Source organism: Balaenoptera musculus, chromosome X (assembly GCF_009873245.2).
Source record: "Balaenoptera musculus isolate JJ_BM4_2016_0621 chromosome X, mBalMus1.pri.v3, whole genome shotgun sequence".
Classification (NCBI taxonomy): Eukaryota; Metazoa; Chordata; class Mammalia; order Artiodactyla; family Balaenopteridae; genus Balaenoptera; species Balaenoptera musculus.
Window position 1 is genome coordinate 109,754,252 of NC_045806.1, and position 25,240 is coordinate 109,779,491.

The 25,240-nt window shown below is 39.5% G+C and overlaps 1 pseudogene; it reads left to right on the plus strand.

Moving 5' to 3' along the window:
* Nucleotides 1-4,704: 4,704 nt before the first annotated feature.
* Nucleotides 4,705-6,216, plus strand: LOC118888361 (annotated as a pseudogene).
* The last annotated feature ends 19,024 nt before the right edge of the window (nt 6,217-25,240 follow it).

A 25,240-nucleotide genomic window follows, 5' to 3' on the forward strand; every position in this document is an offset into this window, starting at 1 on the left:
CTCAAAGCTGGGACTAGAGTGAGGTACCTAAGGTATGAACCTAAGAGTGAGTGCTTCCTTAAATTTTTTGTGCCCTAGGTGTTTCACTCAGTTTACCTGAGTCCCAACCCTGCTTATATTGGGGCCACACTTGATGGGCTCTGAGTCCCCAGACACATGATGTGCATTTACATCTCTGTGCCTTTGCAATGTTTCCTTTGTTTTCACCATCCCCTCCTCTCTCATAATTAAAGGCAATTAAAAAATTTTTAGTTATGCTTATTTGAGTCACACCTAACTAGAATATAAGCCCCAAGAGAGCAACAGTCGTGTCTGTGTTGCTCACTGTTGTATCTCCAGCAGTTAGGAAAAGGAAGGGTAAAATGAATCCAGTTCAAAAGCCACTTCATCCATGGAATCCTCCATGACACTTCTGTCCCTCTGCAAATTCAAATGCTCCTCTTCTGTGCTCACACAAGGCTCCAAGGATATAACTCAGTTATAGCTTTATCACATTTTAAGATATTTTCACTATCTCCTTTCGACTATATGATATATATGATACAGTATTATTAGCTATAGTCACTACGTTGTTAATCTTATAACTGGGAGTCTGTACCCTTTGAGCAATATCTCCTTGTTTCCCCCACTCCCAACCGCTGGTAACCACCACTCTACTCTCAATTTCTCTGAGTTTTTCCTTTTTAGGTTCCACATATAAGGAACTCTCATTCATTGAGTATGAGAATGAAAAATGATACAGCCTCTTTTGAAGACATTTGGCAGGTACTTACAAAACTAAACAAAATCTCACCATATGACCCAGCAATCATGCTCCTAGGTATTTACTCAACTTATTTGAATAGCTATGTCCACACAAAACCCTGCAGGAATGGTAATCCATATTATGATCTCATATAATTCACCCTGCAAAAATCATATGGATCTTGGCAGATGAGGATGAACTAATATAAACTTAACACAAAATAGCCCCTAGTAGTGCTTCTATACTAGATATGGTGTTCTTACTGTAATGGATCATTAATATATCCTCTGGTATTTGGTATGTGACTTTGATATAGCTAAAGGATTTGTTTGAATATTCATCCGAAAGAAGGATGAGAGGTTATTCACATTCACCTGGATAGACAGTGGTCTATATTAATGGTCTTCATGCAGGTCTATTTTAACTCTCCTGCTCTTTGTTAGAATATTCCCAAAAGAATTTGATAGTCTGGAAATTCTGTAGGATCTCATGCTAGTCCACTATATTGATAATATCAATTTACTTGGCTCTGATAAAGAGGAAGTGGCAAATATTTTGGATTCATAAACTCCAGAGGGTGGTAGATAAATCTCATAAGGACACAGGGACTTGTCATTTTGGTGAATTTTTAAAGGATCAAGTTATCTGGGCCATGCAGGCATGCCTCTTCCTCGAAAAGGACACGTTATTGTACCTTGCATCTCTTACTACTGAGAAGGTACCACAGTGCTTGGTAGGTCTTTTTGGATTTTGGAGACTACATATACTGTAATTGGAAATACTGGCCTGACCCATCTATGAGATGACTTTGACACGTTAAGTGGGACTAAAAACAAGAAAAGGCATTGAGGAAGGTCTGGCTATAGTACAAGTGGCACTGTCTCTTGGAATAAACCCCCTGGCAGATTCCATGGTGCTAGAGATATTTGTGGTAGGTGAAGATGCCATATAGAGTCTCTGGTGAACCTGAACAGTAAAGGTGAAGCACAAACCCCTAGGGTTCTGAAGTAAGTCCACACTGTCTACCACAGAGAAATATATACCATTTAGAAAGAAGCTGCATATTTGCTATTTGGTTCTGGTAGAGAATGAATGAGTGTCTGTCCATGGGACATTAATCGACTATGCAACCAGAACTTCCCTCGTTAGCCGGGTTCCATCAGATCTACCAGGTCATAAGATTGGGCCATCACAGCAGCAATCCATGGTATGATAGAAGTAGTGTATTTGGAATTAGATCTGAGTATGTCCAGAGGGAATGAGTAAGTTACATGAACCAGTGCCCCAGTCCCTGTTGTTGCAATAAGGCCTCTCTTTCAGCTCACATCTGTGGCCTCATAAGGCTTTCTCTATGACTGGTTGATAGAGGAGGAAAAAGCCTGAGTCTGGTTCCTGTGTTGATGTGAACAAATAATGAATGACAGCTGCACTACAGGCCCAGTCTGAGGCAACTCTGAAATACAGTAGTAAGGAAAAATGCTTCAAGTTGCAGAGCTGATCAATCATCCACTTTGGGTGAAGACATAAATAAGCATATATATGGACTTCTGGGCAGTGGTGAATAGTTTGACTGGTTGGTCAAGTTGTTGGGAGAAGCAAGATTGGAAGGTCAAGGCAAAAGGAGAGGCATGTGGATGGACCTAAAGGCGTGCACACAGTGTGAGGATCTTTATGTCTCACAGTAAGGCTCATGAGAGAACATCCACTGAAAAAGAAGCACTAAACAAGTCAACAGAATGACTTGCTCAGTAGATGCCAGCCAGCCTCTGTTGTTGGAATACCAGCACTTGCACAATGCACTATGAATGGAGTAATCATGATATCAGAGATAGAAACTACATATTGGACCAACAACATGGGTTCTCTCTTACCAAGACTTATTAGCTACTACCACTTGGTATCTTGAGTATCTTTCTGATCTTTCAGTACCAGAGGCCAACGCTAAAACCTCAATATGGTACTTTCCCTTGAAGAGACAAACCAGACATTTGGTGGCAAGTTGATTACATCCTGCCCTGTAGATTTACTTTTATCCTGAGTAAGGACTTACCTTTCTTGCCTGCAGTGCATCAGACAACTCTACTGTTTGAGTTCTCAAAGAAAGTCTGATTTACCAACATGAGGTCCTGCATATTACTACTTTGCATTAACGAATTCACTTCACGGCAAAGGAGGAATGACAATGGGTGTGTCACTATGCAATCCACTGGTTCTATCATATGTCACATTACCCAGAAGCTGCCAGCCTAAAAGAGTACTAGCATAGTCTCTTGAAGGCTCAGATAAGGCAACATCTTAGATATGATGCCTATGATTTGGAGATTCTGTCCTTTAATGAAGCAGTCTATGTCTTGAACGAACCGTCATTATATGGTGCTCCATCTCCAACAGGTAGACTACATAGATATGGGGGAAAATGGGTGGAAGAAGGAGTGGCCCCACTCACCATCATTCCCAATGACCCACTTGAAAATTTTAAGTTCTGTAGTTCTAGGTGGCCTGGTTTCTAGAAGGTGGATACGTCTACCAGGGGACACTGTAAGATTCCTAATAAACTTAAAGCTATGGCTGCCACCTGGTGATTTGGGGTTTCTCATGTCAATAGAACAGCAGGTAAAGAAAGGGATTAACATACTGGAAAAGCTAACTTGACCATCATGAGTAGGTAGAGTTGTTATCTCTATATCCATTTGTTAACTGTGAATGGACAATGGACCTGGAAAGAAGGGGCTGGAGACCAGGGAGGCCAGTCATGTTTCTTGCATGTCCAGACTCCCAGAGATCTTGAGCTCCTCAGGACTGATTCTACCTCCTCAGCAATGAGCTTAGAATATGGCAGGAAAAGAGGTCATCCTCAAGGTGACCTCCAGAAACTATCTCCAGAAAGCACCACCGTGAAACATTCCCAACCATTGCAAGGCCTGCAGAGTGGCTCCACTATCAGGGAAGGAAATGTGTTCATTAACTATGGGCCAAGAGGGAATATGGCAATTGGGCTCTGAATGTCAGGAAATAGTGCTATAGGTAGAAGTACAGAGCTTGCCCAAAAGCCAAACTGAAGAAATTGTTCAGTGCTGACTGAAATGGCCACTTCTGGGGCTTGTGAGAATTTGACTTCATCAGCCAGCAGAGGAATCAGCTTGATACATCAGAGATTTTTCAAGGCTCTATTGGGAAACTGGATTCTTTTTTTTTTTTAACATCTTTATTGGAGTATAATTGCTTTACAATGGTGTGTTAGTTTTTCTTTATAACAAAGTGAATCAGCTATACATATACATATATCCCCATATCTCCTCCCTCTTGCGTCTCCCTCCCACCCTCCCTATCCCACCTGGACTTGAGGACACGGGGAGGGGGAAGGGTAAGATGTGACAAAGTGAGAGAGTGTCATGGACATATATACACTACCAAATGTAAAATAGATAGCTAGTGGGAGGCAGCCACATAGCACAGGGAGATCAGCTCGGTGCTTTGAGAAACTGGATTCTTATTTTGGAATTTTCCTTTTTCTGTATCCTATTACTTGACACCAAGTATTCCTCACATTGTTCCATATTTGTTCAACGTTCCTTATATGCTGAGTGCCTACAGTGTGCCAGGCCCTGTGTGGTTCAAGTAGTGGTGAGATTGGGGGAGTGAGATTGGGGGGCCAGGATAAGATACAAGGTTGTGTTAGCCATGGCACCTTTCCTTGAGGAGCCTGAGATCCAGCAAGGCAGACAGCACTTTGATCAAAAACAGTGTAAAATTGCTAGAGCAGAAGTCTAAGCACACCACCGTGGGACTCCAAAGGAATAAGAAGCTGTTTAGCTGCCTGGAGATCAGAGAAGTCTTCACAAAGGAGAGGATACTTGAGCAGAGGATTGATTAACAAATAGAAGCTTAAGGTTGAGAAGAGGAGAAAGGTCATTCTTGGCAGAGAGAACTGAGTGTGCAAAGACACCAAAGTAAGAAATATGGCTGTATTTTGTGGTATGGTAAGTGAGCCTTTGTGGGAATCTGATCCATTACAAAGTTGTGCAGGCTGTTCTCTGCCTAAGAGTGCCTGGCCCAAGAGGTCACATAGGTGCCGATACCCAGCTTACATTCTGCTTGTCAACTCAGACATTCTGGAAAGAAGCGGCTTCTTCCTAGAGAAAGGGGTTTTATTCTATAAGTTTTTATTATCAGTGGACCCAGTCCCTCCATTATTTTCCTTCTGTCTTAAAGCTTCATCTCAGAGTACGATGGTGAATGACCCCCCAAGATATTCTCAGACTCAAATCAGATGTCAGTGGCAGGATTTTCTTGTGAATCCTTGCCAAGACCTAGGGTTGATTGCCTTTGCTTTTTTCTTGAAACCCTGACACATTCTGGGGAAGGACAATCTGGAGATGTTCTCCTTGGGAGGCCCCTTGTGGCTTTGGAGAGCAGGGTGCCCAGGAAGTGCAGAGTGACTCAAGGGAGCCAAGGAAAGGGCAGGGAGAGAGGCAGTTGGTAGCCAACACACATAAAAAATAGTGCCACCCATGGTCCATAAATACATTTCATACTCAATTAGACTCAACCAGTTACACCTGCTTCCTCCTACCCCCAAGTACACACACACACACACACACACACACACACCCTTTAAGGGATAAAAAAGGAAAAGGAGGCAAAACTAGAAGCTGATGACCTATCTCACAATATCTAGAGCAGCAGCATCCGGGGCCGGTGCCGGGGTCGTGGTCGGGGCCGGGGGCCGAGGCCGCGGAGCTCCTGGAGGCAAGGCCGAGGACAAGGAGTGTCTCCCTATCACCAAGCTGGGCCGCCTGGTCAAGGACATGAAGATCAAGTCCCTGGAGGAGATCTATCTCTTTTCTCTGCCCATCAAGGAATCTGAGATCATTGATTTTTCTTGAGGGCATCCCTCAAGGATGAAGTTTTGAAGATCATGCCTGTGCAAAAGCAGACCCGTGCTGGTCAGCGGACCAGGTTCAAGGCATTTGTCGCCATCAGGGATTACAACAGACATGTTGGTTTGGGTGTGAAGTGCTCTAAGGAGGTAGCCACTGCCATCCGTGGGGCCATCATTCTGGCCAAGCTCTCCATGGCCCCCGTGCGACGAGGCTACTGGGGGAACAAGATCGGCAAGCCCCATACCGTCCCTTGCAAGGTGACTGGCCGCTGTGGCTCTGTGCTGGTGCGCCTCATCCCTGCACCCAGGGGCACTGGCATCATGCCCAAGAAGCTACTGATGATGGCTGGAATTGACTGCTGCTACACCTCTGCCAGGGGCTGCACTGCCACGCTGGGTAACTTCGCCAAGGCCAATTTTGATGCCATTTCCAAGACCTACAGTTATATCACTCCTGATCTCTGGAAAGAGACTGTGTTCACCAAGTCTCTGTATCAGGAATTCACTGACCATCTTGTAAAGACCCACACCAGAGTTTCCGTGCAGAGGACTCAGACTCCAGCTGTAGCCACCACATAGTTTTCTATAAGAAAAATAAAGTGAATGAAGCTAGTTTAAAAAAACAAAACAAAACAAAACAAAAAAAACCCTTCCTTCTTTCCCTCACCCACTCTACCACTTTCCTTGGACTGTTACCAAGTTTGCTCTGGCAGTATTGGGGCGGCTGCCAGCCTCTCATGCCTACTGGAGCCACTGCACCCCTGTGCCTCAGAGGTCACAACTTGTTATTGATCTCTCACCACCAGTGCCCTCGACTTGGAGACCAGATGACTTTGTGTCTCCTTACTTCTTTGTAAAGAGTCCCTGGTACTCTATATCCCAACTTCTGTGACCGTGATCAGTTCAGTTATCAACATGAAATCTGTTTCCTCATCTCTAAAACAGTAATAATGTAATAATAATAATATCTATCTCAGAGGGTTGTTTGTGAGAATTAATTGAGATTTTTCTGGGTAAAACACCCAACACAGTGCCTAGCACATAGTAAAAACTCACTAAATCTTATTGACTAGCATCTATTTCACACAGATGCACTTCAGTCACACGGGAAGTGACTGAGTAGGGACTTGAACTAAATTTTTATGACTTGGTCCAATGCATAAGTTCATGGATATTTCCACTTATCCTAGAAGGGAACTTTGAGTTTCTTTTCAACTTACTTTCTGAGTATCTACTATGTGTAATGTGCTTGGGCTTGGCACTGGAGATACCGAGATGAATAAGACATTATTCCTGTCATTGAGTTCATTGTCTCATAGGGGGAGAATGGTGGCTAAGTGAACAGTTACAGTACAAGGAGATAATGTTGTTATCAGTTGACGCAAAACTTTGTGGAAGCACAATTGAGAGACAATTGGTGTAAAGTGAGGATAAAGGGAAAAATTCCAACATGAGATGTCACCTCAGGTGAGTCTTGTCAGATGAGTGAGAGTGGTCTTATGAAGGGGAGAGGTATGAGTGTGTAGCTGGTGGGGGTTGTGAACAGGATCCAAGTCCAGGCTAAGGGACTGGAGCAAGTAGGATCCTAGTGGGGGAGAGTAGTTAAGGGCTGAAGCATGAGGAATGAGGCAGGACATGAAGTTAGAGAGTTAGGTAGAGGCCAGGTCATGAGAATTCTTAGACACCAGGTTATGGAACTTTTTCCTGAGAGTAATGGGGAGAAATAATTGGTTGTAAATAGGAAAATGACATAAATATTATATTTAGATATGACATTTAAAAAGACTCAGGTGGGTAAACCAGATAAGAGACTATTGTAGTAATACAGGTTAGAGATGATGTTGGCTTACACTAAGGTAGTAGTAGTAGAAACGGAAAGTATATATCTGATAGGAGATATGTTTAGAAGATAGAATGGACAGGACAGGACTTACTGATGGATTGGATATAAGGGGTGAGGAAAAGAGAGAAATCCAGGGTTATAATAAGGATTTTGGCTTAAGCAATTGGGTAAATGTGGTGGCATTCAGTAAGATTGGGAACATAGAATTTTTCCCCTATCTTCCCCTTTTGCACATGAGGAAACAGAGTCCTTCAGAGGGGAAGTCGTGTGAGGTTGCACAAAAAGTTAGGGACAAATGGCGGAACCTGGACTCATTTTTTATTTAGTTTTTGCTCAGTACTTTTTCTACTGCACCAAAAAGTTCCTGTGCTCAGCAATCTTTGTACATTGGTAAGAGATAAATGAATCAAATTAGCATCAAAAGCCCAATATCAAAGCAGGGAGGGTAAATGGTTGGGTCATAAATCTACAGTTTTGTTAACATGACACATTAAAGAGAATTTATTCACTAGGCATTGATTTTTTTCTTTTAGCATTGGACTTGAAATGAATGATTTCATATAAAGCAAAACACACTACCCTTGGTATTTAATGAGAGAAGAATCACAGCCTAGTCGGGAAGAGATGTGGTTCCTGACCATGAAGAAAGAAAGGCCTGGGTGATGAGGGAGAGATAGTTTTTATTCTCTAAGGAGTTTCAGTCATCAGGAACCTCTAAGTCTGGTAAAGGAAATATTCATTCATCCAATATATAGCTATTGGGGACTTATATTCTAGGAACTATTCTAGGCACAGTGGAATATAGGTCCCCAATAAAAATATGTTGGATGAATGAATATTTAGTGGGGGAAATAGACAACAAAGAATACATTTAATATGTAAGTAAAATATATAGTATGTTTTACTATATATTAATAAGTGCTAAGGAAAAATATAAAACAGGTGTTATGAACAGAACTGTGTCCCCTCCAAATTCATATATTGAAGTCTCAACCCCCAGTGCCTCAGAATGTGACTGTATTTGTAGATAAGAGCTTCAAAGAGTTTTAAATTAAACTGGGGTCTTTAGGGTGGGCCCTAATCCAATGTGATTGGTGTCCTTATAAGAAGAGGAAATTTGGACACAGACATGTACAAAGGGAAGACCATGTAAAAAACACAGGGAGAAGACAGCCATATATAAGCCAAGGAGAGAGGCTTCAGAAGAAATAAACCCTGCTTACTCACAGACTTGTAGGCTCCACAAGTGTGAGAAAATAAGTTTCTGTTCTTTAACCCACCCAGTCTGTGGTACTTTGTTATGGTACCTCTAGCAGACTGCAGGGATATATACATACAGCAGGGGAAGGGGATAGGGAGTGCTGGGGTGGGACTAGGTTTGCAATTTCACCTAGAGAAGTAGGTGGCATTTGAACAAAAAATCTAGAGGAAGTGAAGGAACATTACACAGAGATATCTGGGGAAGAATGTTCCAGGCAGAGGAGAGAGCAAGTGTAAAGACCTTGAAGTGAGGGTGTGCCTGGTGAGTTTGAGGAACAACAAGAGAAGACAGGATGGCTAAAGTAGAGTGAGTAAAATCAGAGAGTTAGTAGGTGGTGGATCAGATCATGTAGAGCCTTTTAGGTTATTGTATGGAATTTTATTCTGAGTGAAAATCAGATCTTGCCACTGTGGAAGACAGTTTGTTGGTTTCTTAACAAATTAAAGATAGAATTACCATATGACCCAGCACTTTCATGTACATACCCAAAAGAATTGAAAACAGAGATGCAAATAGATACTTGTATATGAATATTCATAGCAGCCTTATTCATAATAGCCATAAAAGGAAACAACCCAATGTCCAACAACAGATGACTGGATAAACAAAATATGGTATAGCCATACAATGGAATATTGCTCAGCTATAGAGAGGAATGAGGTATGGGTACATGCTACGACATGGATGAACCTTGAAAACATCATGATAGGTGAAGGAAGCCATACACAAAAGGCCACATATTGTATAGTTCCATTTATATGAAATGTTTAAAATAGGCAAATCCATAGCGACAGAAGGCAGATTAGTGGTTGCTAGGGGCTGGTTAGAGGGCAGAATGGGGATTGACTATTTAATGGATATGGGGTTTCCTGTAGGGGTGATAAAATTCTACAGCTAGATAGTGGTAATGATTGCACGACACTGTGAATGCACTAAAAATCATTAATGGTAAGTTTTATGTTATGTGTATTTCACCACAATAAAAAATACTTAGATCCAAAGAAGTATTTTGAATAAAGTGGCATGATCTGACTTATATTTTTAAAAGATCATTCTGGCTTCTCTGTTGAGAAGCAAAGTATAGGTGGGTGGCAAGAATAGAAGCAGGGAGCTCAATTAGAGGCTCTTTAGTAATCAAATCAGGAGATTAGACAGGTGGATAGGAATCTGGAGCTTAGGGGAGAGGTCTTGGGAAGGAGATACTAATTTGGAAGTCTTCAGCATATAGATGATATTTAAAGACATGAGACTGGTTGGGATCACCAAGAGATGGTTCTCCCATTTCATATAGACTTTAGTCCCTTACATGGTGGAACTTCAATTCCAATAGAGGAGACACAGTTGCTTTACAGTAAGAGGACTTCAACTTTTAACAGGAGATGATCTTCACCCTGGGGAAGCTTGTCTGTTGGGAGAAACTGTTGTTACCCTGATGTATCCCCAGTGTGATGGAGAAGCAATGGTCTCCTTACTCTAAAGATCTCCCAATATGACTAGAGAGACATTGTCCACTCACTCTAAGTAGCCCCCAGCCTAAGAAAAAAGCATTGTTCCACACCAGGGCGTCTCCCCCAGTCTAATGGGGAAGGCATGGACCCCACTCTGGACTCCCTAGTCCTTATGCCTGTAGCTCGGAGGAAGGGGCAGAGAAAGCACTAGCATTGCTCAGGCAGCAGCAACAACTCACAGAACTAAAGTTAACAGTGAAGAGATCCATGCATGTTACAGCCCAAAGCTGTATACCAGTTAATGTCCATGTCTGGGAAGAGCAATTAGAGTTCATTAATTGAGTTGCTGGTAACACTGCCATTCTCAAGGCTAATTATCTTTAATTGGAGTTGTCTACTTTGATAATAAGCATTCAGCCTCCTTCCATTCAGTTTAACAATGTTCCAGGCACTATCCTAGACACTTCAGGGAATACCACACTTTAAGGAGCTCAATGTTTTGTCATGGGACCATCCTGGTACATAGATAACTCCAACGTAAGGCAGAAACTGATGAGTGCAGTAGAGAGTATATACTAGGGTTAGATCAGTACAAAGATACTTAAGGGGAAGATTAATTCTGCCTGAGGAGGGGAGCATTTGATGGAGCTTTACAGAGGAAGCAACGTTTGAACTGGAACTTAGGAGAATGAGTAATATTTCCACAGGCATTCCAGGCAGATACAACAGCATAAGCAAGTGATTGGGGGTTGAAGAATGCAGAGCATATATAGTTACTAATATAACTATTAATTTATTTATCTCATTTATTCGTTAATTTAGCAAATATTCACTGAGTACTTGTTATGTTCCAGGAACCCTCCTCAGTGCTTTGGATACTGCAGTGAGCAAAATAAATCCCCTGTCCTCATGGAGCTTTCATTCTAGACGGCTGGGATAGATCATAAACAAATAAGCAAATAAGTATGTAATTTGTTAGATAATAATAAGTGTTTCAAAGAAAAAAGCAGAATAAAGGGGTAGAGAGTGATGAGGGAGACGTTGTGCTATTTTATACAGGTGTTCAGGGAAGTCATGTCTGCTAAGATGTCATTTGAGTAGAGACATAGATGACATGAAGGAATGAATTAAATATGTATCTAGTGTAAGAACATTTCGAATGCAGAAAATAGCAAGACTCTGTGGCAAGAGTATGCTATATCTTGGGATCAGCAAGGCCTGAGCAACAGAAAGAACAAAGTTATCATTTACCTAGAAGAGGAAGCCTAAGATAAGGAATAGGCTTGGGATTTATGGAAGATCTGGAGTTTGGTTTAGGGCATTTTAAGTTTAAGATGTTTATTAGCCATCCAAGTGTAGGTGTCCAACGGGAAGTTGGATATATTAATCTGTAGTTTAGGGGATATGTGCTTCTGAAGCTAAAATTTGGGAAGTTGATGGCACATAGATGATATTAAACATGATGTGGCTGGATGATATCACAAGGGAGGAACTGTAGATGGAGACATGTTCTATGGACTGAGCTCTGAGTTGCTCCAATGTTAAACATTTGGATTGATGTGGCAGAACCAATAAAAGAGACTTGAAAGAAATGGTGAGTGGTGGTTTTTGTAAAAGTGAAGGCAAGAAGTAATGGAGCTTTGAATTACAGTTCTGGCAGCGGGGATGTAGAAATAGGTCAGAGTTTAGCAAAGCATCATAGGAGTAAAATCATCAGTATTGGGCATGGGTGTGAGGGTGGACACAGAGAGAGAAGGGCACAGAAAGCCTCCTGGGCATGATTCTGGCTCAGACAACTTGGTAGATTGTGGTGTCCTTAACTAATACAGGGGCTATTGTCAGGGAAGGGGAGAACTGGTTTGAGCAGAGAGAAGTAGAAGGAAGAGTCAGGGAAATGTTAAGTTCGATTTGAGACATTTGAGTTTGAAATTCTTAAGGCATTCAAGAGGAAATGTCAGATTGGCAGTTGGAAATGCCAAGACCTAGAACCATATAAACGCTGACATTGTTTCTTCAGTCACTAATCACTATGTGTCTATAACTCAGTCTCATAATGTGGTGTCCACTGATGGGTGAAGGTGGGAGGGAAAAGATATTTAGTAAGGAGGAGATTCAAATTTCTGAATCTACTCTGTCAGTTAGTAACTCTGGGACCTTGGGCTAGTTATATCATCTCTCTAAGCCTAGGTTTCCTCATTCGTAAATGGGAGACAATGTTAATACTTCACTGGTTTTCTTTTTGAGGATTAAATGAGTAATTGCATAGAAAAAAATCTTGGGAGAAGTAAGTGCTTACAGAATTTTGGTTGAGTGAGGCTACGAATGGATTAGTTTGAGCACCTCCCAGGAGCACAAGGGAACTCCAGATGGGCAGCTACAAACCAGGCAGGGCATGCCTGGGGCGTGAATGAGGAGTAGGAATAAAAAGGACCTTTCTGGAACTTCCTGGAAGCTCCCTAGAGATCCTAGAAATTTAGATGGTAACCTTCAAGAAGGGCTGCCGGGAGGTCCCATCTCACTTGCATGCCTAGTCTGTCTTGCACATAGAGAGCATGAAACCAGCTGGGACCCCTCTCTTGTGGTGTAGGGAATAAGTCCTCTGTGCCAATTTCCCCAGAAAGGGAGCTGTCTCTGGGGACTAGATGGAGATTAGATGGGGAATAAGGGACCAGGAACTCAGGGTTTGTGGGCAGAGCAACACTAAAGTGGGTTAGTGGTGACTGGGCAGGGGCAGATAGAGATAAAGAGGGAAAAGGTAAAAAGTTTTATAAAATCACATTAATAATACATGAAATCAAGAGAAAGAGAAAGACAAACAGACAGCCAGACTGACTGACAGAGACTGGAAATGGAATGAGAAGGTAATTTCCACTACAGTAGTGCCTGTCAAAACCTAGCAGAGGGCCTGACACTCAGTAGGTAGGTAGGTAGTGAGTATTTGTTGAATGAATGAAAGCATGAATGGGGCAGGGAGCAAGTTGGGAGGAGAGAAAGACAGAGATAGAGAATTGTATGAGTGGTGGAAGAGTGATTTTGTAACTGAAATCAATTCAACAAACATTTATTGATCTCCTATTGCCTGCCAAGTACTGAGAAAATTAGAGCCTGGAGGCATTGCACTGAGTCACGAATAGCTCTGAGCTCTAGTAGGCTGGCAGCTGTGTTAGAGAGCAGCATTGGAAAGTGGTCACTGTTATCAATTGTCGACATTCTGGATATTCCCCAGAATATCCTTACTCTGCCTACTTCTGGTGTGCTTAGTGTCCCTGCCCTTCTATAGGTCAAACTTTAGGAAACCCAACAAGCATGTTTTAATACGTTATACAATACAAAACTGGGAAGAAACCTCAGTTGGAATGTCAGGCACTGGAACCCTGGAACAAAGGTATCATCATTCCTATTTTAGAGATGAAAAAACTGAGGCTCATAAGTTGAATGGCTTGCTCACGATCTCACAGTAGCAAAGCCAGGGTTCAAACAGAGTTCTCTTTGCTGTTCAGTGCTCTGTCCTCTCTCTCCTGGCTGCCTTCATAAATTCTGCATACACATAACCCCCATACCACCTTCCAAAGACTGGATAAATGAAAATGCAGACATCTAAAGGCAGCACATGTTGAACAGAGACATATGCTGCACAGAAGAGTCTCGACTTTACATCAGGGATTCACATAAGAAGACTCTCAGTGCAATTCAATTATTATCTCATTATTAACTCATTCACTGAATCCCTCGTATATTCAACTATGGTTCAAACATGGGTTGATCTCATACTATGTGCCCAAAAGAGCTGTGACTGTAAATAGATGCAAGTCGGAAATGATGAGTACCTGGAGAACATTTCATTCCACTGGGTGATGGGGAAACCAAGGATAACAATGATAATAGCTAACATTTAATGAGTACTTACATTGTTCCAACTACTTCCCATGGTTTAACTTCTTTTATCCCCAAAATAACCCTATGAGGTGTAGGTACCACTATTTCCCTCATTTTATGATTAATAAATGGAGGTCCAGAGAGATCACACAACTTGCTTAAGGTCACACAGCTGTGTGGTAGAACTGGGATTTGAATCCAGAAAATCTGACTCCAGAGTCCCCAATGACAGTTCCTGGCTGGAATAAGTGCTAAATTCTCCATCCTCTTCTTTCACTCATTCTCACATTCCTTCCGCTCCTGTCAAAGAGAATCCCACTCCCCTTCCTGTATCATTCTCTTTACCATCCCCATGATTTTGTTTCTTCTGTTACCTTTGCCAGGGATGCTCTCCTCATTGCTTTATCTTGCCCCATAAAAACTCTCCTTATACTGAAAATGGCAGTTCAGATGTTGCCAACTCCATCATGAAGCTTAACATGAACCCCCCTAAGAAATGTGAAGTGAGCTCTTCCTCATTCTCTTCAGGATGCCATGATTTTGATTTAGATCTTTTGTAGCACTTACTATGTCCTGCTTATATTTTTGTTCTTATATTGTTGTTACTGTAATTTATCTTTGCTCCTCATTGCAGTTTCGTTAAGAGCTAGGGTCAAGTCTGGAACCCTCGAAATGTTTGGCATGGTGCTTAGGGGTTGTAGGTGTCTGTTTGCATAGAAGTAAGTTATCCGATGCTTGGTTTCCCAGACATACGTGAGCCTCATGCAGTAAGTCTCAGTTCATGAATATAAGTTACTTCTACCTACCTACCTTATAAAGGCATTCTTCACATCCTTGCTTCAGGCTACAGATAATGGTGTGAAACATGGTTGTGATGATGCAATAAAAGATAGCGATGAACTTGTTTTCATCTTGGAATGCCAGTGAATGAGATTTTAGGTACATAGAGGTGACTGCACCATAGAAGATGGACACCAGAGCCAAATGGGAACTATAGCTGGGAATGACTTTAGGATGGAAAGGTGCATAGTGGAGGGCAAGTCAGGAGGGTCCATAGGAGATGAGGATGAACCTAAAGGGCCAAATCAGGCTCATGTACTGCCACCCAGCAGCAGCAGTTCACTGAGGCTAGTAGTGTAAGAGAATTTCAGATTTAGCACAGTCTGGATCTTACAGGTAAAGGAGGCACAGTAGAGTGGCGACATAGTGGACATGAGGATTCCACTGAAAGTGTTTACTCTTATCCAGCAGCTGGCCACCAGACCCATGGAGACCCTCTCTAAATAAGTGAGTAACACAGAACGTTACAGATAGCCCAGATTTAGGCCATGGCAGCCAAGTGGAAGCAGGGAGGAGGTAGTTTGTTATCTGGAGAAAGTCGTGGGCCAGGAAGAGAGTCAGGGTAGAAGTCAGGCCATTGGCCAGTATGTGTGGGCTGATGCTATTGCAGTAGCAGATGTCCAGGAAAGAGAGATTGCTGAGGAAAAGATACATAATACGGCCTGGCGCAGTTGGTTAAGCCAGATGAGGAGGATGAGGAGGACATTGTCAACCAGAGAGATAAGATAGACTGACAGTATGATGCTGAAGAAGGGTACTTGTACTTGTGGATAATTGGATAGGGCCAGGAACAGTCATCACTGTAGAATTTTCTGTCCATTGTCTTCCCCAATGTTGGCTTTAGGGGGGAAATGATTATAGAATCATTTGGGTGCTGTCTGGACGGATGATCCCTTAAACCCTGGCCATTATACCGAGTCCATGAAAATGGTCACAGATTGAGTATCCTGAACACAGACTAAGTCCCTAACTTAGAGAGTTGTATCCAGTCAGGATTTGAAATACTTTTGCTCACATATTGCCAAGGTTTCTTCTCTAACCTTGTCCTCCCCTTGCAGATTTGGATACTATTGCAGGAATTCTGAGGGGGTGTGTTTCCTTCTACAACTTCTTTCTCCCAGGCCATCAAAGTGTGCAAGAAGGGAGCAGTTTCTTGGTGAAATGAATGCATGAATGAATTAATGCGGAGACCTCTGAATTTTTTGAGGTCTTGTCTGGGGTCAGATGAATTTTGAGTACAATCCATTATTATGAAAATTTTATTCCCCTTCCAAAGCCCACCTATCCTCATGTTGTTATTTTTTGTTTGACTGGTAATTTCTACCTTCTTTTAGGAAACTTAAGATTTCTAAGGAAGCCACTGTGGAGGTGGGGAAAATGAAAAGAAGAGGATGAAAAGATCAACAAACCAAACTGACCAGCTCAATCAATTTGATTCAGATAGTTGCATCAAGTAATTGACAGTTATATTTGATTATTTAGGGTTGTATGGCCATGGAGACAGAACATTTTATTTTCAGCTATTCATTGTTGTTGTGTAACACATAGTCAAGGAATCAAAAGGAAATGTTTCAAATTAAGTCATACTTAAGGCTAAGCTTGTAGTCACCCAAGTAACTACTTGATTCAATGATAAAAATGTCATTGAACCAGTTGTAGTGGTGGAGTATGGGCAGAACTGAAGACCTTGGCTTTCAACTTGTCCTTGAGTGGTGTGGCTGGAATAATTACAATTGACTTGTATCCTGCTTGAAGCCAGCAAGATAGGTGAAAAACTAGATTTATAAAACAAGTGCATACCAAGTCTTTCTATTTTTTTCATTTTGAATCATTGTTCTCCTTTTATTTTATTTTTAAAATTTATTTTCATTTATTGAAGTAGAGTTGACTTACAATATTATATTTGTTTCAGGTTTACAACATAGTGATTTGAGATTTTTATAGATTACACACCATACAAAGTTATTATAAAATATTGATTATATTTCCTGTGCCACACATTACATTCCTGTGACTTATTTATTTTATAACTGGTAGTTTCTACCTCTTAATCCCCTTCATCTGTTTCATCCCTCCCCGCAATCCTCTTCCCTCTGGTAACCATTAGTTTGTTCTCTATATCTGTAAGTCTGTTTCTGTTTTGTTATATTTGCTAAGTTGTTCTTTTTTTTTTTTTAATTTCACATATAAGTGAAAACAGAGTATTTGTCTTCATCTGACATACTTCACTAAGGAGGGTATTTCACATAAATACGAGATTTCATTCTTTTTATGACTAGGTAGATTTCCATTATATATAGGTACCACATCTTTTTTACTCATTCATCTGTCGGATATTGAGGCTGTTTCCATGTCTTGGCTATTGTGAATAGTGCTGCTATGAATATTGGGGTGCGTGTATTTTTCTGAATTATAGTTTTGTCCAAATATATGCCCAGGAGTGGGATTGCTAAACCATATGGCAACTCTATTTTTAGGTTTTTTTTTTTCTGCCACGCTGCTCAGCGGGATCTTAGTTCCCCGACCAGGGATCCAACTCGGGTCCCCTGCAGTGGAAGCACGGAGTCCTAACCACTGGACCATCAGGGAACTCCCTATTTTTAGTTTTTTGGAGGAACTTCCACACTCTCTTCCATAGTGACTGTACTAATTTACATTCCCACCAACAGTGTTCTAGAGTTTCCTTTTCTCCACATCCTCGCCACTACTTCTTATTTCTTGTCTTTTTAACCATAGCCATTCTGATAGGTGTGAGGTAATATCTCAGTGTGGTTTTGATTTGCATTTACATATTAGTGATGTTGAGCATCTTGTGTTGTTAGCATCTTGTGTTGTATGTCTTCTTTGGAAAAATGCCTATTCAAGTTCTCTGTCCATTTTTAATAGGATTTTTTTTGATATTGAGTTATATGAGTTCTTTGTATATTTCGGGTATTAACCCCTTATCGAACATATAATTTGCAAATATCTTCTCCCATTCAGTAGGTTGCTTTTTTATTTTGTTGATGGTTTCCTTCAGTGTGCAAAAGCTTTTTAGCTTAGGTCCCATTTGTTTATTTTTGCTTTTGTTACCCCTTGCCTGAGAAGACAGATCCAAAAGAAAACTACCAAGACTGATGTCAGGGAACGTACTGCCTATGTTTTCTTCCAGAAGTTTTATGGTTTCAGGTCTTACATTTGTCTTTAATCCATTTTGAATATATTTTTCTATATGATGTGAGAAAATGTTCTAGTTTCATTATTTTACATGTAGTTATCCAGTTTTCCTAACACCACGTATTGAAGAGACTTTGCCCCATTGTATATTCTTGCTTCCTTTGTCATAGATTAATTGACCATATGTGCATGGGTTTACTTCTGGGCTCTCTACTCTGTACCATTGATCTATGTGTCTGTTTTTGTGCCAGTACCATACAGTCTTTTTTTTTTTTTTAACATCTTTATTGGAGTATAATTGCTTTACAATGGTGTGTTAGTTTCTGCTTTATAACAAAGTGAACAGCTATACATATACATATATCCCCATATCTCCTCCCTCTTGCATCTCCCTCCCACCCTCCCTATCCCACCCCTCTAGGTGGTCACAAAGCACCAAGATGATCTCCCTGTGCTATGCGGCTGCTTCCCACTAGCTATTTTACATTTGGTAGTATGTATAGGTCCATGCCACTCTCTCACTTCGTCCCAGCTTACCTTTCCCCCTCCCCATGTCCTCAAGTCCATTCTCTACGTCTGCGTCTGTGCTTTATAAGTCCTGTGTAAGAAATCTTTGCCTAAATCAGGTCAATTTGAATTTCTCTAGAAGTGTTTTGGTTTTACATTTAGAATAGTGATACATTTGGAGTTAACTTTAAAATATGGGTTAAAGTTCATTTTTATGTTTATGGTGATCCAATTGTTCCAGCATTATTTGTTGAAAATACTATCATTCCTCCATTGAATACCTTGTCACCTTTGCTGAAAATCAATTGATCATGAGTAGTTTGGGTCTTTTTCTATACTCTTTTCTATTTTGTTCCATTGATCCATATGTTTACCCTTTTGCCAATACCACACTTTCTTGATTACTGTGGCTTCACAGTAAGTTTTGAAAGCAAGTAGTGCATATGGTTATACTTAAAAAAGGGGCCCTTGTATTTTATGAAATATTATAAAATATATGATGGCTGTGATCTGCTTCAAGATAGCTGGTGAGGGACAATTGGATAGAGATGTAGAGGAAATAAAAGAGCTGAGCTGGTCACTGTTGAAGCTAGGTGATGTGTAGATGGAGGCACATTCTCTCCACTTTGGTATGTGATTAAATTTTCCATTAAAAAAAAAGAAAGTAAGTAGTGTAAGTCTTTCAATGCTGTTCTGTTTCGAAATAGTTTTGGCTATTCTAGTCAATTTGGCCCAACATAAAATAGGACCCTTAAGGATTAAAACTCATGATACAAGACCTATTTAGAGAAAGGGTGATTATTCCCACTGCTTTTCCATTTAGCAGCCAAATTTGGCATGTTCTTAATTTGGAAAGAGTGAGCGGTAGTTCTTGATGGATTACCTCAACCTTAAATACAGGGGCCACCCATTAAGGCCCCTGTATTACTTTCATATTGCTGCTGTAACAAATTACCACAAACTTAGTGGCTTAAAACAACACGGCTTTGGAAATATGATGGCCAACAGGCACATGAAAAGATGCTCAACATCGCTAATCATCAGAAAAATACAAATCAAAACCACAATGTGATATCACCTTACATCTGTCAGAATGGCTATCATCAAAAAGTGTACAAAGAACAAACGTTGGCAAGGATGTGGAGAAAAGGGAACCCTAGTACACTGTTGGTAGGAATGTAAATTGGTGCAGCCATTATGGATAACATTAAGGAGGTTCCTCAAAAAACTAAAAATAGAACTACCATATGAGCCAGCAATTCCACTCCTGGTTGTATACCTGAAGAAAATTAAAACACTAATTAAAAAAATGCATGCACCTCAAGTCCATTCTCTACATCTGTGTCTTTACTCCAATAAAGATGTTTAAAAAAATACATGCACCTCAATATTCATAGCAGCATTATTTACAAAAGCCAAGATATGAAAGCAACCTAAGTGTCCACCAACAGAAGAATTGATAAAGAAGATGTGGTATGTATATATATATATATATATATATATATATATATATACACATACACACACACACATACATACTGGAATATTACTCAGCCATAGAAAAGAATGAAATTCTGCCATTTGCAACAACGTGGTTGATGGGCCTAGAGGGTATTATGCTTAGTGCAATATGTCATACAGAGAGAGACAAATATTCTATGTTATCACTAACATGTGGAATCTAAAAAAATAAAACAAATATAACAAAACAGAAACAGGCTCACAGATATAGAGAACAAATTAGTGGTTGCCAACAGGGAGAGGGAAGGGGGAGGGAAAGATAAGGCTAGACAATTAAGAGGTACAAACTACTATGTATAAAGTAAATAAACAACAAGGATATATTGTACAGTATAGGGAAATATAGCCACTATTTCAGAACTATAAATGGAGTATAACCTTTAAAACTTGTGAATCACTATGTTGTACACTTGAAACTTGTATTGTACAACTGTACTTCAATTAAAAAAATGTTTAATAAATAACTTATAAAAATGAACAAAGGACCTGAATAGACATTTTTTCAAAGAAGACAAACAAATGACCAACAGGTACATGAAATGTTGCTCAACATCGCTAATTAATCATCAGGGAAAATGCAAATCAAAACCACCATGAAATATCACTTCATACCTTTTAGGATGGTGAATTTCAAAAAGACAGGAGATAAGTGCTGGTAAGGGTGTGGAGAAAAGGGGATGCTTTTACACTGTTGATGGGAATGTGAATTGGTACAATCATTATGGAACAAAGTGCTGAGGTTTCTCAAAAAATTAAAAATAGAACAATCATATGATCCAGCAATCCCACTTCCAGGTATACATCCAAAGGAAACAGAATCAATATCATGAAGAGATATCTGCACTCTCATGTTTGTTGTGGCATTATTCACGATAGCCAAGATATGGAAACAACCTAGGTATCCACTGATGGATAAATGAATAAAGAAAATGTGATACACATACACACACACACACACACACACACACACGTGCACACACACAATGGAATATCATTTAGCCATAAAAAGAGAAATTGTGCCATTTGCAACAACATGGATGAACCTAAAGAACATTATGCTAAGTGAAATAAACCAGAAAGACAAATATTGTATGATCTCACTTATATGTGGAATCTAAAATGTATAACTTATAGAACCAGAGAGTAGGATGGTGGTTGTCAGGCACCGGGAGGTGGGGGAAGTGGGGAGATGTTAGTCAAAGGTTAAAAACTTTCAGTTATATGATTAATAAGTTCTGGGGAACTAATGTACAGCATAGTTATTAACATTGTATTGTAAATTTGTAACTTGCCAAGAGAGTGACCTTAGATGTTCTGACCACAAAACAAAAACAAAAACAAAAAACAATAACAACAGAAAAAACTGTGAGGTGATGGATGTGTTAACTAACTTGATTGTGGTAATCATTTCACAGTGTATGTTTATATTAAATCATAACATTGTACGTCTTTTAAAAAATCATGTTGTTCAATCTAAATGCATACAATTTTTATTTGTCAATCACACTTCAATAAACCTGTGGGGAAATGAATTAATTTATGCCTACATTATTTGATGATTATAAAACATTATACACTTGCTTTGTAATCATCATCATCACTCCCCCCTATCCTTGTTGACTTCCTCTGATCTCTCTAGTGTAGAATGTTCAGCTAAATATAACATTTGTTAGTTCAATAGGCATTTATGAGCCAAACACTGCCTTAGGCTCTGGGAAAATGAGGACTAAGAAGATGGTCTCTGCCTCCAAGGTAATCAGAAGATTATAACGCAGTAGACTAAAGTCAGAATAGAGGCACCTGCAGAGAATACTCTAGGAATATAGGACTAAGGCTTCCAACTCAGACAGAAATGGGGGAAGTGACAGCTGGGCTGAGTCTTAGGGGATGCATAAAATTTATCCAAACAGAGAAAGGTAGGGGGCATTTGAGGCAAGGATGAAAACTGGCAAAGTCATGAAGTTTAGTTGGAATAAATGTAAGCTATTTTGAATTCAAAAAGCCACTGTTGCATCAAAGGACACAATCAACAGAGTGAATGTAACCCATGGAATGGAAGAAAATATTTGCAAATTGTGTATCTGATAAGGGGTCACTATCTAGAATATATAAACAGTTCTTACAGCTAACAACTCTATTAAAAATGGGCAAAGGACTTGAATAGACATTTCTCCAAAGAAGATATACAAATGACCAATAAGCACCTAAAAGGATGTATGACATCACTAATCATCAAGAAAAAGTAAATCAAAACCACAGTGAGATATCACCTCATACCTGTAAGGATGGCTACCATAAAAAAACCCAGAAAATAACAAGCATTGGTGAGGATGTGGAGAAATTAGAACCCTTGTGCAGTGTTGGTGAGAATGTAAGATGGTGCAGCTGCTGTGGAAAACAGTATGGAGGTCCCTCAAAAAATTAAAAAGAGAATTATCATATAATCCAGCAATCCCACTTCTGGGTAGGTACCCAAAAGTATTCAAATCAGTATCTCAAAGAGATACGCCCACGTTTGTACACCCATGCTCACAGCAGCATTATGCACAATATCCTAAAGGTAGAAGCAACTCAAATGTCCATCAACAAATGAATAGATAAACAAAATATGGTATATACATACAATGGAATATTATTCATCCTTGAAAAAGAAGGAAATCTTACATTTCCCATGCTATAACATGAATGAAACTTGAGGACATTATGCTAAGTGAAATAAGCTAGTCATAAAAAGACAAATATTGTACGATTTCACTTATGTGAGGTACCCAGAGTAGTCAAATTCATAGAGATAGACAATGGAATGACAGTTGCCAGGGGTTGGGGGAAGAAGGGAATGAGGAGTGGTTGTTTAATGGGCATATAGTTTCAGTTTTTCAAGATGAAAAGAGTTCTGGAGTTGGTTGCACAATAATGTGAATGTAATTAACACTAGTGAACTGTACACTTAAAAATTATTAAAATGATAAATCTAAAAAAAAATAAAGCAAGTTAATGAATTTAACAAAGCAGAAACAGAGTCATAGATATAGAGAACAAACTAGTGGTTACCAGTGGGGAAGGAGAAGGGGAGAGGAGCAAGATAGGGGTATGGGATTAAGAGATACAAACTATTATGTATAAAATAAATAAGCAAAAATGTTATATTGTACAGCACAGGGAATAGAGTCATTATCTTATAATAACTTTAAATGGAGTATAATCTATAAAAATATTGAATCACTGTGTTGCACACCTGAAACTAATATAATATTGTAAATCAACTATACTTCAATTAAATATAAGTAAACAAACAAACAAGTAAAACAACCCAACTTTAGTATGTTATAGCTCTGTAAATCAGAAATTTGACTCAGGTCTCTCTGGGCTGAAATGAAGGTGTTGGCAGGCCTATTTTACTTTCTGGAGGCTCAAGGGGGTGGAATTTGTTATTTTTGTTTTTTTGTTTTGGCCGCACCACGCAGCATGTGGGATTTTAGTTCCCTGACCACTGATCGAACCCATGCCCCCTGCAGTGGAAGCATGAAGTCTTAACCATTGGACCACCAGGGAAGTCCCTTGAATTTGTTTTCTTGCCTTTTTCAGCTTTTAGAGGCTGCCCACATTACTTGGATTATGAGTCCTTTCCATCTTCAAAAATAACAATGGCCAGTTGAGTCTTTCTCCTGTCGAATCATTCTGACACTGACTCTTCTGCTTCCTTCTTCTATTTTTAAGGATCCTTGTGTTTCCATTTGGGCCTACTGGCTAATACAGAATAATCTCCCTATTTTAAGGTCACCTGATTAGGAACTTAAACTCCATCTGAATCTTCAGTTTTCCTTTGCCATATAACATAATATATTCACAGATTCTGAGGCTTAGGACATGGACATCTTTTGAGGGCCATTATTCTGCCTGCAATCACGATGCATTTTCCTTTGTATATAGTGCTGGATTTAATTTACTGATATTTTGTTAAGACTTTCTGCATCTATGTACCTGAGGGATATTTGTCTGTACTTTTCTTTACTTGTGATGCCTTTGTTCAGCTTTGGTATCAGAGTAATGATGGTGTAATAATACGTGTTAGACAGTGTTTCTTATACTTGTATTTTCTGGAAGAGTTTGTTTATAATTTATGTTGTTGTTTCTGCTTGTTTGATGATTCTATGAATTGAATTTCTATAGTAGATATAGGACTGTTTACGTTGTTTATTTTTCTTGAGTGAACAATGGTAGTATCTTTCAAAGAATTTGTCCATTTCATCTCACTGATCATATTTATTGGCAAAAAATTGTTCAGAATAGTGCTTTATTATGCTTTTAAGTTCTGTAAGATCAGTAGTAATGTCCCTCCTTCCTTTGTAACATTGATAATTTATGTCTTTTTTTCTTCTTCTTGATCCATCTGTCTTGAGGTTTATAAATTTTATTGTTCTTGTCTCAGAGCCAGGCTTTGGTTTCACTGATTTTTGTTGCTTTTCTGCTGTTTACTCTGACATTGACCTGTGTTCTCTATATTTCCTTCTCCTTTTGGCTTTGGGATTAATTTGTTCTTTTTCCTAGTTTCTTAATTTGGAAGTTTAGATTATTGTTTCAAAAGTTTTGTCTGTTCTGATATAATCCTTTACTGCTATAAATTGCCCTCTAAGGGGAAGAGATATGGGGATATATGTATATGTATATCTGATTCACTTTGTTATAAAGCAGGAAGTAACACACCATTGTAAAGCAATTATACTCCAATAAAGATATTTAAAAAATTAAAAAAAATTCCCTCTAAGCATGTTTTATTTCTGTCTCACATATTTTGATATGCTGTATTTTCATTTTCATTAAATTCAAAATATTTCATGATTTCCTTTGGACTTCTTCTTTGACCTATGGAGTTTTTAGTATGGTGTTGTTCAGTTTCAAAATAATTCGATATTTTCCAGAATATTGATTTCTAGTTTAATTATGTTGGTCAGAAAATACTTTATATAACCAATTATTTTAATTATTGTGTTTCTTTTATGCACCAGAAAATAAGGCATTTTTGTGAATGCATCATGTGCACCTGAAACCAATGCATATTCTTCTGTTGTTGAGTGGAGTGCTCTATAACAGTCAGGACAAGTTTGTTGATAATATTATAAAGACCTTCTATATCCTTATTTATTTACTGCCTACTTGTTCT